At 47.7% G+C, this 12067-nt stretch overlaps 8 non-coding genes across 8 annotated transcripts; all 8 read left to right on the top strand.

Annotated features, from left to right (window-relative positions):
- Positions 1–582: 582 nt before the first annotated feature.
- Positions 583–773, top strand: LOC142733064 (U2 spliceosomal RNA). The gene has a single exon (XR_012879883.1). It is a non-coding gene; the product is annotated as a U2 spliceosomal RNA (small nuclear RNA).
- A 1284-nt stretch (positions 774–2057) lies between these two features.
- On the top strand, positions 2058–2248 carry LOC142733063 (U2 spliceosomal RNA). The gene has a single exon (XR_012879882.1). It is a non-coding gene; the product is annotated as a U2 spliceosomal RNA (small nuclear RNA).
- A 1288-nt stretch (positions 2249–3536) lies between these two features.
- Positions 3537–3727, top strand: LOC142732995 (U2 spliceosomal RNA). Its single transcript, XR_012879820.1, has one exon. It is a non-coding gene; the product is annotated as a U2 spliceosomal RNA (small nuclear RNA).
- A 1300-nt stretch (positions 3728–5027) lies between these two features.
- Positions 5028–5218, top strand: LOC142733028 (U2 spliceosomal RNA). Its single transcript, XR_012879850.1, has one exon. It is a non-coding gene; the product is annotated as a U2 spliceosomal RNA (small nuclear RNA).
- A 1300-nt stretch (positions 5219–6518) lies between these two features.
- LOC142733027 (U2 spliceosomal RNA) lies at positions 6519–6709 on the top strand. Its single transcript, XR_012879849.1, has one exon. It is a non-coding gene; the product is annotated as a U2 spliceosomal RNA (small nuclear RNA).
- A 1293-nt stretch (positions 6710–8002) lies between these two features.
- Positions 8003–8193, top strand: LOC142733062 (U2 spliceosomal RNA). The gene has a single exon (XR_012879881.1). It is a non-coding gene; the product is annotated as a U2 spliceosomal RNA (small nuclear RNA).
- A 1296-nt stretch (positions 8194–9489) lies between these two features.
- Positions 9490–9680, top strand: LOC142733060 (U2 spliceosomal RNA). The gene has a single exon (XR_012879879.1). It is a non-coding gene; the product is annotated as a U2 spliceosomal RNA (small nuclear RNA).
- A 1288-nt stretch (positions 9681–10968) lies between these two features.
- On the top strand, positions 10969–11159 carry LOC142733059 (U2 spliceosomal RNA). The gene has a single exon (XR_012879878.1). It is a non-coding gene; the product is annotated as a U2 spliceosomal RNA (small nuclear RNA).
- Positions 11160–12067: the final 908 nt, after the last annotated feature.

The following is a 12067-nucleotide window of genomic DNA, read 5'->3' as shown; positions in this document are numbered from 1 at the left end:
TAGCTGTGCAAAAAAAAGACAGCCTGGCGGCCGGCTGTTGCAGTGTTGCCCTCTCAGGCAACACTGAGTGACTGACTGAGCCTCACCGTCTTATATAAAGTTCAGACGGAACTTTGCACGTGTCATAGTGGAGCCCTCAGGATTCCAGAGCCAGCTTTCTGACATCATAATGGGGCCTCAGAGATAAAAGCCTGGGCCCAGGCAGTGTTGGTCAGTGCTGCTCAGCAGGCAGCACTGGACTGGACTGGATTACAGCTGATACAAGGTGTGAAGGAACAAGGGGTGGCTGTGGGCATGCACTTGCTGCCGCTGCCAGTGTTTATCTGCATGGCAGCAGGGCATTTGGGCGTTGCCAGGAAGGCGTTTTTATGTAGATTCCTCCTCTTTCAGCACTGCATTGTGGTGCAAGCAAAAGAAGCAAATCCTGTCTGGCTTCCTCTCCGGCCTTTATTCACCTCCCGTGTAGCTGTGAGTGTGTGAGCCTGCAGGGCCCCATGGAATTGCCTAGAAGTAGGCTGAATCGCTGCAAGGGCTGAACAGCAGTATCGGGCAGGCTCGGGCAACGCGCGGCCCGTTCGGGTTATCGCTTCTCGGCCTTTTGGCTAAGATCAAGTGTAGTATCTGTTCTTATCAGTTTAATATCTGATACGTCCCCTATCTGGGGACCATATATTAAATGGATTTTTAGAACAGGGAGATGGAAATAGAGCTTGCTCTGTCCACTCCACGCATTGACCTGGTATTGCAGTATTTCCAGGACCGGTGCACCCTTTCCTTATGTGTTGACTAAAAGCAGATTCCAAAAGTGTTTTTTGTCTTTGCTATTGTTTCTGTCTTTCTGAAGGGATCTCCCCTTTTAATCCCATTATTTCAACACCTGTTGGACAATGCATGAGTGATAATGAGCTCATTGATTAAATGCAATTAATGAATAGATTGCCACCTCTTGTTGTGTGTCGTCTGTGTTTCTGTGTTTCCGGCATTTCACATTGGAACACCTCATTCACCTTCCTTGTCTTCTCTCCGCCCTCCCTTTTAGGTAAGTTAAAGAGCTGCACCTGAGCCAGCCACTGATTGATTGATTGATTGATTGATTGATTGATTGATTGATTGATTGATGCAGCACAACAGTCAAATAGTGGAGTGGAGTAGGGGAACAGCAAACAGCCAATAAAGCAGCCCGCCCGCTCGCCTGCCCGCCACAATGGACCTACCTGTGTACACTAGATGGATGTGATGGAATGTACTGTCGTCCCTACATTTCAAGAAGAAGTAAGAATTGCAGTTGCAACAAAGCCTTGCTTGCCTACAAAGAGAGCAGCAATTTGGATTTGTTACTATGTTACCTAGAAGAATAACAAACTGTGCAAGGATGGAGGTTGTAGGAGCAAGGAGAAGTTGTCTGTAAAGTTGGTGGATGCCTATTTTCCATTTTGCAGTCCCTTGTCTCCCTCTTGTGGCCTCCTGGAGGCAACTAGCTGTGCAAAAAAAAGACAGCCTGGCGGCCGGCTGTTGCAGTGTTGCCCTCTCAGGCAACACTGAGTGACTGACTGAGCCTCACCGTCTTATATAAAGTTCAGACGGAACTTTGCACGTGTCATAGTGGAGCCCTCAGGATTCCAGAGCCAGCTTTCTGACATCATAATGGGGCCTCAGAGATAAAAGCCTGGGCCCAGGCAGTGTTGGTCAGTGCTGCTCAGCAGGCAGCACTGGACTGGACTGGATTACAGCTGATACAAGGTGTGAAGGAACAAGGGGTGGCTGTGGGCATGCACTTGCTGCCGCTGCCAGTGTTTATCTGCATGGCAGCAGGGCATTTGGGCGTTGCCAGGAAGGCGTTTTTATGTAGATTCCTCCTCTTTCAGCACTGCATTGTGGTGCAAGCAAAAGAAGCAAATCCTGTCTGGCTTCCTCTCCGGCCTTTATTCACCTCCCGTGTAGCTGTGAGTGTGTGAGCCTGCAGGGCCCCATGGAATTGCCTAGAAGTAGGCTGAATCGCTGCAAGGGCTGAACAGCAGTATCGGGCAGGCTCGGGCAACGCGCGGCCCGTTCGGGTTATCGCTTCTCGGCCTTTTGGCTAAGATCAAGTGTAGTATCTGTTCTTATCAGTTTAATATCTGATACGTCCCCTATCTGGGGACCATATATTAAATGGATTTTTAGAACAGGGAGATGGAAATAGAGCTTGCTCTGTCCACTCCACGCATTGACCTGGTATTGCAGTATTTCCAGGACCGGTGCACCCTTTCCTTATGTGTTGACTAAAAGCAGATTCCAAAAGTGTTTTTTGTCTTTGCTATTGTTTCTGTCTTTCTGAAGGGATCTCCCCTTTTAATCCCATTATTTCAACACCTGTTGGACAATGCATGAGTGATAATGAGCTCATTGATTAAATGCAATTAATGAATAGATTGCCACCTCTTGTTGTGTGTCGTCTGTGTTTCTGTGTTTCCGGCATTTCACATTGGAACACCTCATTCACCTTCCTTGTCTTCTCTCCGCCCTCCCTTTTAGGTAAGTTAAAGAGCTGCACCTGAGCCAGCCACTGATTGATTGATTGATTGATTGATTGATTGATTGATTGATTGATTGATTGATGCAGCACAACAGTCAAATAGTGGAGTGGAGTAGGGGAACAGCAAACAGCCAATAAAGCAGCCCGCCCGCTCGCCTGCCCGCCACAATGGACCTACCTGTGTACACTAGATGGATGTGATGGAATGTACTGTCGTCCCTACATTTCAAGAAGAAGTAAGAATTGCAGTTGCAACAAAGCCTTGCTTGCCTACAAAGAGAGCAGCAATTTGGATTTGTTACTATGTTACCTAGAAGAATAACAAACTGTGCAAGGATGGAGGTTGTAGGAGCAAGGAGAAGTTGTCTGTAAAGTTGGTGGATGCCTATTTTCCATTTTGCAGTCCCTTGTCTCCCTCTTGTGGCCTCCTGGAGGCAACTAGCTGTGCAAAAAAAAGACAGCCTGGCGGCCGGCTGTTGCAGTGTTGCCCTCTCAGGCAACACTGAGTGACTGACTGAGCCTCACCGTCTTATATAAAGTTCAGACGGAACTTTGCACGTGTCATAGTGGAGCCCTCAGGATTCCAGAGCCAGCTTTCTGACATCATAATGGGGCCTCAGAGATAAAAGCCTGGGCCAAGGCAGTGTTGGTCAGTGCTGCTCAGCAGGCAGCACTGGACTGGACTGGATTACAGCTGATACAAGGTGTGAAGGAACAAGGGGTGGCTGTGGGCATGCACTTGCTGCCGCTGCCAGTGTTTATCTGCATGGCAGCAGGGCATTTGGGCGTTGCCAGGAAGGCGTTTTTATGTAGATTCCTCCTCTTTCAGCACTGCATTGTGGTGCAAGCAAAAGAAGCAAATCCTGTCTGGCTTCCTCTCCGGCCTTTATTCACCTCCCGTGTAGCTGTGAGTGTGTGAGCCTGCAGGGCCCCATGGAATTGCCTAGAAGTAGGCTGAATCGCTGCAAGGGCTGAACAGCAGTATCGGGCAGGCTCGGGCAACGCGCGGCCCGTTCGGGTTATCGCTTCTCGGCCTTTTGGCTAAGATCAAGTGTAGTATCTGTTCTTATCAGTTTAATATCTGATATGTCCCCTATCTGGGGACCATATATTAAATGGATTTTTAGAACAGGGAGATGGAAATAGAGCTTGCTCTGTCCACTCCACGCATTGACCTGGTATTGCAGTATTTCCAGGACCGGTGCACCCTTTCCTTATGTGTTGACTAAAAGCAGATTCCAAAAGTGTTTTTTGTCTTTGCTATTGTTTCTGTCTTTCTGAAGGGATCTCCCCTTTTAATCCCATTATTTCAACACCTGTTGGACAATGCATGAGTGATAATGAGCTCATTGATTAAATGCAATTAATGAATAGATTGCCACCTCTTGTTGTGTGTCGTCTGTGTTTCTGTGTTTCCGGCATTTCACATTGGAACACCTCATTCACCTTCCTTGTCTTCTCTCCGCCCTCCCTTTTAGGTAAGTTAAAGAGCTGCACCTGAGCCAGCCACTGATTGATTGATTGATTGATTGATTGATTGATTGATTGATTGATTGATTGATTGATTGATTGATGCAGCACAACAGTCAAATAGTGGAGTGGAGTAGGGGAACAGCAAACAGCCAATAAAGCAGCCCGCCCGCTCGCCTGCCCGCCACAATGGACCTACCTGTGTACACTAGATGGATGTGATGGAATGTACTGTCGTCCCTACATTTCAAGAAGAAGTAAGAATTGCAGTTGCAACAAAGCCTTGCTTGCCTACAAAGAGAGCAGCAATTTGGATTTGTTACTATGTTACCTAGAAGAATAACAAACTGTGCAAGGATGGAGGTTGTAGGAGCAAGGAGAAGTTGTCTGTAAAGTTGGTGGATGCCTATTTTCCATTTTGCAGTCCCTTGTCTCCCTCTTGTGGCCTCCTGGAGGCAACTAGCTGTGCAAAAAAAAGACAGCCTGGCGGCCGGCTGTTGCAGTGTTGCCCTCTCAGGCAACACTGAGTGACTGACTGAGCCTCACCGTCTTATATAAAGTTCAGACGGAACTTTGCACGTGTCATAGTGGAGCCCTCAGGATTCCAGAGCCAGCTTTCTGACATCATAATGGGGCCTCAGAGATAAAAGCCTGGGCCCAGGCAGTGTTGGTCAGTGCTGCTCAGCAGGCAGCACTGGACTGGACTGGATTACAGCTGATACAAGGTGTGAAGGAACAAGGGGTGGCTGTGGGCATGCACTTGCTGCCGCTGCCAGTGTTTATCTGCATGGCAGCAGGGCATTTGGGCGTTGCCAGGAAGGCGTTTTTATGTAGATTCCTCCTCTTTCAGCACTGCATTGTGGTGCAAGCAAAAGAAGCAAATCCTGTCTGGCTTCCTCTCCGGCCTTTATTCACCTCCCGTGTAGCTGTGAGTGTGTGAGCCTGCAGGGCCCCATGGAATTGCCTAGAAGTAGGCTGAATCGCTGCAAGGGCTGAACAGCAGTATCGGGCAGGCTCGGGCAACGCGCGGCCCGTTCGGGTTATCGCTTCTCGGCCTTTTGGCTAAGATCAAGTGTAGTATCTGTTCTTATCAGTTTAATATCTGATACGTCCCCTATCTGGGGACCATATATTAAATGGATTTTTAGAACAGGGAGATGGAAATAGAGCTTGCTCTGTCCACTCCACGCATTGACCTGGTATTGCAGTATTTCCTGGACCGGTGCACCCTTTCCTTATGTGTTGACTAAAAGCAGATTCCAAAAGTGTTTTTTGTCTTTGCTATTGTTTCTGTCTTTCTGAAGGGATCTCCCCTTTTAATCCCATTATTTCAACACCTGTTGGACAATGCATGAGTGATAATGAGCTCATTGATTAAATGCAATTAATGAATAGATTGCCACCTCTTGTTGTGTGTCGTCTGTGTTTCTGTGTTTCCGGCATTTCACATTGGAACACCTCATTCACCTTCCTTGTCTTCTCTCCGCCCTCCCTTTTAGGTAAGTTAAAGAGCTGCACCTGAGCCAGCCACTGATTGATTGATTGATTGATTGATTGATTGATTGATTGATTGATTGATTGATTGATTGATTGATGCAGCACAACAGTCAAATAGTGGAGTGGAGTAGGGGAACAGCAAACAGCCAATAAAGCAGCCCGCCCGCTCGCCTGCCCGCCACAATGGACCTACCTGTGTACACTAGATGGATGTGATGGAATGTACTGTCGTCCCTACATTTCAAGAAGAAGTAAGAATTGCAGTTGCAACAAAGCCTTGCTTGCCTACAAAGAGAGCAGCAATTTGGATTTGTTACTATGTTACCTAGAAGAATAACAAACTGTGCAAGGATGGAGGTTGTAGGAGCAAGGAGAAGTTGTCTGTAAAGTTGGTGGATGCCTATTTTCCATTTTGCAGTCCCTTGTCTCCCTCTTGTGGCCTCCTGGAGGCAACTAGCTGTGCAAAAAAAAGACAGCCTGGCGGCCGGCTGTTGCAGTGTTGCCCTCTCAGGCAACACTGAGTGACTGACTGAGCCTCACCGTCTTATATAAAGTTCAGACGGAACTTTGCACGTGTCATAGTGGAGCCCTCAGGATTCCAGAGCCAGCTTTCTGACATCATAATGGGGCCTCAGAGATAAAAGCCTGGGCCCAGGCAGTGTTGGTCAGTGCTGCTCAGCAGGCAGCACTGGACTGGACTGGATTACAGCTGATACAAGGTGTGAAGGAACAAGGGGTGGCTGTGGGCATGCACTTGCTGCCGCTGCCAGTGTTTATCTGCATGGCAGCAGGGCATTTGGGCGTTGCCAGGAAGGCGTTTTTATGTAGATTCCTCCTCTTTCAGCACTGCATTGTGGTGCAAGCAAAAGAAGCAAATCCTGTCTGGCTTCCTCTCCGGCCTTTATTCACCTCCCGTGTAGCTGTGAGTGTGTGAGCCTGCAGGGCCCCATGGAATTGCCTAGAAGTAGGCTGAATCGCTGCAAGGGCTGAACAGCAGTATCGGGCAGGCTCGGGCAACGCGCGGCCCGTTCGGGTTATCGCTTCTCGGCCTTTTGGCTAAGATCAAGTGTAGTATCTGTTCTTATCAGTTTAATATCTGATACGTCCCCTATCTGGGGACCATATATTAAATGGATTTTTAGAACAGGGAGATGGAAATAGAGCTTGCTCTGTCCACTCCACGCATTGACCTGGTATTGCAGTATTTCCTGGACCGGTGCACCCTTTCCTTATGTGTTGACTAAAAGCAGATTCCAAAAGTGTTTTTTGTCTTTGCTATTGTTTCTGTCTTTCTGAAGGGATCTCCCCTTTTAATCCCATTATTTCAACACCTGTTGGACAATGCATGAGTGATAATGAGCTCATTGATTAAATGCAATTAATGAATAGATTGCCACCTCTTGTTGTGTGTCGTCTGTGTTTCTGTGTTTCCGGCATTTCACATTGGAACACCTCATTCACCTTCCTTGTCTTCTCTCCGCCCTCCCTTTTAGGTAAGTTAAAGAGCTGCACCTGAGCCAGCCACTGATTGATTGATTGATTGATTGATTGATTGATTGATTGATTGATTGATTGATTGATTGATTGATTGATGCAGCACAACAGTCAAATAGTGGAGTGGAGTAGGGGAACAGCAAACAGCCAATAAAGCAGCCCGCCCGCTCGCCTGCCCGCCACAATGGACCTACCTGTGTACACTAGATGGATGTGATGGAATGTACTGTCGTCCCTACATTTCAAGAAGAAGTAAGAATTGCAGTTGCAACAAAGCCTTGCTTGCCTACAAAGAGAGCAGCAATTTGGATTTGTTACTATGTTACCTAGAAGAATAACAAACTGTGCAAGGATGGAGGTTGTAGGAGCAAGGAGAAGTTGTCTGTAAAGTTGGTGGATGCCTATTTTCCATTTTGCAGTCCCTTGTCTCCCTCTTGTGGCCTCCTGGAGGCAACTAGCTGTGCAAAAAAAAGACAGCCTGGCGGCCGGCTGTTGCAGTGTTGCCCTCTCAGGCAACACTGAGTGACTGACTGAGCCTCACCGTCTTATATAAAGTTCAGACGGAACTTTGCACGTGTCATAGTGGAGCCCTCAGGATTCCAGAGCCAGCTTTCTGACATCATAATGGGGCCTCAGAGATAAAAGCCTGGGCCCAGGCAGTGTTGGTCAGTGCTGCTCAGCAGGCAGCACTGGACTGGACTGGATTACAGCTGATACAAGGTGTGAAGGAACAAGGGGTGGCTGTGGGCATGCACTTGCTGCCGCTGCCGCATGGCAGCAGGGCATTTGGGCGTTGCCAGGAAGGCGTTTTTATGTAGATTCCTCCTCTTTCAGCACTGCATTGTGGTGCAAGCAAAAGAAGCAAATCCTGTCTGGCTTCCTCTCCGGCCTTTATTCACCTCCCGTGTAGCTGTGAGTGTGTGAGCCTGCAGGGCCCCATGGAATTGCCTAGAAGTAGGCTGAATCGCTGCAAGGGCTGAACAGCAGTATCGGGCAGGCTCGGGCAACGCGCGGCCCGTTCGGGTTATCGCTTCTCGGCCTTTTGGCTAAGATCAAGTGTAGTATCTGTTCTTATCAGTTTAATATCTGATACGTCCCCTATCTGGGGACCATATATTAAATGGATTTTTAGAACAGGGAGATGGAAATAGAGCTTGCTCTGTCCACTCCACGCATTGACCTGGTATTGCAGTATTTCCAGGACCGGTGCACCCTTTCCTTATGTGTTGACTAAAAGCAGATTCCAAAAGTGTTTTTTGTCTTTGCTATTGTTTCTGTCTTTCTGAAGGGATCTCCCCTTTTAATCCCATTATTTCAACACCTGTTGGACAATGCATGAGTGATAATGAGCTCATTGATTAAATGCAATTAATGAATAGATTGCCACCTCTTGTTGTGTGTCGTCTGTGTTTCTGTGTTTCCGGCATTTCACATTGGAACACCTCATTCACCTTCCTTGTCTTCTCTCCGCCCTCCCTTTTAGGTAAGTTAAAGAGCTGCACCTGAGCCAGCCACTGATTGATTGATTGATTGATTGATTGATTGATTGATTGATTGATTGATTGATTGATTGATGCAGCACAACAGTCAAATAGTGGAGTGGAGTAGGGGAACAGCAAACAGCCAATAAAGCAGCCCGCCCGCTCGCCTGCCCGCCACAATGGACCTACCTGTGTACACTAGATGGATGTGATGGAATGTACTGTCGTCCCTACATTTCAAGAAGAAGTAAGAATTGCAGTTGCAACAAAGCCTTGCTTGCCTACAAAGAGAGCAGCAATTTGGATTTGTTACTATGTTACCTAGAAGAATAACAAACTGTGCAAGGATGGAGGTTGTAGGAGCAAGGAGAAGTTGTCTGTAAAGTTGGTGGATGCCTATTTTCCATTTTGCAGTCCCTTGTCTCCCTCTTGTGGCCTCCTGGAGGCAACTAGCTGTGCAAAAAAAAGACAGCCTGGCGGCCGGCTGTTGCAGTGTTGCCCTCTCAGGCAACACTGAGTGACTGACTGAGCCTCACCGTCTTATATAAAGTTCAGACGGAACTTTGCACGTGTCATAGTGGAGCCCTCAGGATTCCAGAGCCAGCTTTCTGACATCATAATGGGGCCTCAGAGATAAAAGCCTGGGCCCAGGCAGTGTTGGTCAGTGCTGCTCAGCAGGCAGCACTGGACTGGACTGGATTACAGCTGATACAAGGTGTGAAGGAACAAGGGGTGGCTGTGGGCATGCACTTGCTGCCGCTGCCAGTGTTTATCTGCATGGCAGCAGGGCATTTGGGCGTTGCCAGGAAGGCGTTTTTATGTAGATTCCTCCTCTTTCAGCACTGCATTGTGGTGCAAGCAAAAGAAGCAAATCCTGTCTGGCTTCCTCTCCGGCCTTTATTCACCTCCCGTGTAGCTGTGAGTGTGTGAGCCTGCAGGGCCCCATGGAATTGCCTAGAAGTAGGCTGAATCGCTGCAAGGGCTGAACAGCAGTATCGGGCAGGCTCGGGCAACGCGCGGCCCGTTCGGGTTATCGCTTCTCGGCCTTTTGGCTAAGATCAAGTGTAGTATCTGTTCTTATCAGTTTAATATCTGATACGTCCCCTATCTGGGGACCATATATTAAATGGATTTTTAGAACAGGGAGATGGAAATAGAGCTTGCTCTGTCCACTCCACGCATTGACCTGGTATTGCAGTATTTCCAGGACCGGTGCACCCTTTCCTTATGTGTTGACTAAAAGCAGATTCCAAAAGTGTTTTTTGTCTTTGCTATTGTTTCTGTCTTTCTGAAGGGATCTCCCCTTTTAATCCCATTATTTCAACACCTGTTGGACAATGCATGAGTGATAATGAGCTCATTGATTAAATGCAATTAATGAATAGATTGCCACCTCTTGTTGTGTGTCGTCTGTGTTTCTGTGTTTCCGGCATTTCACATTGGAACACCTCATTCACCTTCCTTGTCTTCTCTCCGCCCTCCCTTTTAGGTAAGTTAAAGAGCTGCACCTGAGCCAGCCACTGATTGATTGATTGATTGATTGATTGATTGATTGATTGATTGATTGATTGATGCAGCACAACAGTCAAATAGTGGAGTGGAGTAGGGGAACAGCAAACAGCCAATAAAGCAGCCCGCCCGCTCGCCTGCCCGCCACAATGGACCTACCTGTGTACACTAGATGGATGTGATGGAATGTACTGTCGTCCCTACATTTCAAGAAGAAGTAAGAATTGCAGTTGCAACAAAGCCTTGCTTGCCTACAAAGAGAGCAGCAATTTGGATTTGTTACTATGTTACCTAGAAGAATAACAAACTGTGCAAGGATGGAGGTTGTAGGAGCAAGGAGAAGTTGTCTGTAAAGTTGGTGGATGCCTATTTTCCATTTTGCAGTCCCTTGTCTCCCTCTTGTGGCCTCCTGGAGGCAACTAGCTGTGCAAAAAAAAGACAGCCTGGCGGCCGGCTGTTGCAGTGTTGCCCTCTCAGGCAACACTGAGTGACTGACTGAGCCTCACCGTCTTATATAAAGTTCAGACGGAACTTTGCACGTGTCATAGTGGAGCCCTCAGGATTCCAGAGCCAGCTTTCTGACATCATAATGGGGCCTCAGAGATAAAAGCCTGGGCCCAGGCAGTGTTGGTCAGTGCTGCTCAGCAGGCAGCACTGGACTGGACTGGATTACAGCTGATACAAGGTGTGAAGGAACAAGGGGTGGCTGTGGGCATGCACTTGCTGCCGCTGCCAGTGTTTATCTGCATGGCAGCAGGGCATTTGGGCGTTGCCAGGAAGGCGTTTTTATGTAGATTCCTCCTCTTTCAGCACTGCATTGTGGTGCAAGCAAAAGAAGCAAATCCTGTCTGGCTTCCTCTCCGGCCTTTATTCACCTCCCGTGTAGCTGTGAGTGTGTGAGCCTGCAGGGCCCCATGGAATTGCCTAGAAGTAGGCTGAATCGCTGCAAGGGCTGAACAGCAGTATCGGGCAGGCTCGGGCAACGCGCGGCCCGTTCGGGTTATCGCTTCTCGGCCTTTTGGCTAAGATCAAGTGTAGTATCTGTTCTTATCAGTTTAATATCTGATACGTCCCCTATCTGGGGACCATATATTAAATGGATTTTTAGAACAGGGAGATGGAAATAGAGCTTGCTCTGTCCACTCCACGCATTGACCTGGTATTGCAGTATTTCCAGGACCGGTGCACCCTTTCCTTATGTGTTGACTAAAAGCAGATTCCAAAAGTGTTTTTTGTCTTTGCTATTGTTTCTGTCTTTCTGAAGGGATCTCCCCTTTTAATCCCATTATTTCAACACCTGTTGGACAATGCATGAGTGATAATGAGCTCATTGATTAAATGCAATTAATGAATAGATTGCCACCTCTTGTTGTGTGTCGTCTGTGTTTCTGTGTTTCCGGCATTTCACATTGGAACACCTCATTCACCTTCCTTGTCTTCTCTCCGCCCTCCCTTTTAGGTAAGTTAAAGAGCTGCACCTGAGCCAGCCACTGATTGATTGATTGATTGATTGATTGATTGATTGATTGATTGATTGATTGATTGATTGATTGATGCAGCACAACAGTCAAATAGTGGAGTGGAGTAGGGGAACAGCAAACAGCCAATAAAGCAGCCCGCCCGCTCGCCTGCCCGCCACAATGGACCTACCTGTGTACACTAGATGGATGTGATGGAATGTACTGTCGTCCCTACATTTCAAGAAGAAGTAAGAATTGCAGTTGCAACAAAGCCTTGCTTGCCTACAAAGAGAGCAGCAATTTGGATTTGTTACTATGTTACCTAGAAGAATAACAAACTGTGCAAGGATGGAGGTTGTAGGAGCAAGGAGAAGTTGTCTGTAAAGTTGGTGGATGCCTATTTTCCATTTTGCAGTCCCTTGTCTCCCTCTTGTGGCCTCCTGGAGGCAACTAGCTGTGCAAAAAAAAGACAGCCTGGCGGCCGGCTGTTGCAGTGTTGCCCTCTCAGGCAACACTGAGTGACTGACTGAGCCTCACCGTCTTATATAAAGTTCAGACGGAACTTTGCACGTGTCATAGTGGAGCCCTCAGGATTCCAGAGCCAGCTTTCTGACATCATAATGGGGCCTCAGAGATAAAAG

The sequence above is a fragment of the Rhinoderma darwinii genome, unplaced genomic scaffold (assembly GCF_050947455.1).
Source record: "Rhinoderma darwinii isolate aRhiDar2 unplaced genomic scaffold, aRhiDar2.hap1 Scaffold_934, whole genome shotgun sequence".
Lineage (NCBI taxonomy): Eukaryota > Metazoa > Chordata > Amphibia > Anura > Rhinodermatidae > Rhinoderma > Rhinoderma darwinii.
This window is presented reverse-complemented; position numbering and strand designations above follow the sequence as displayed.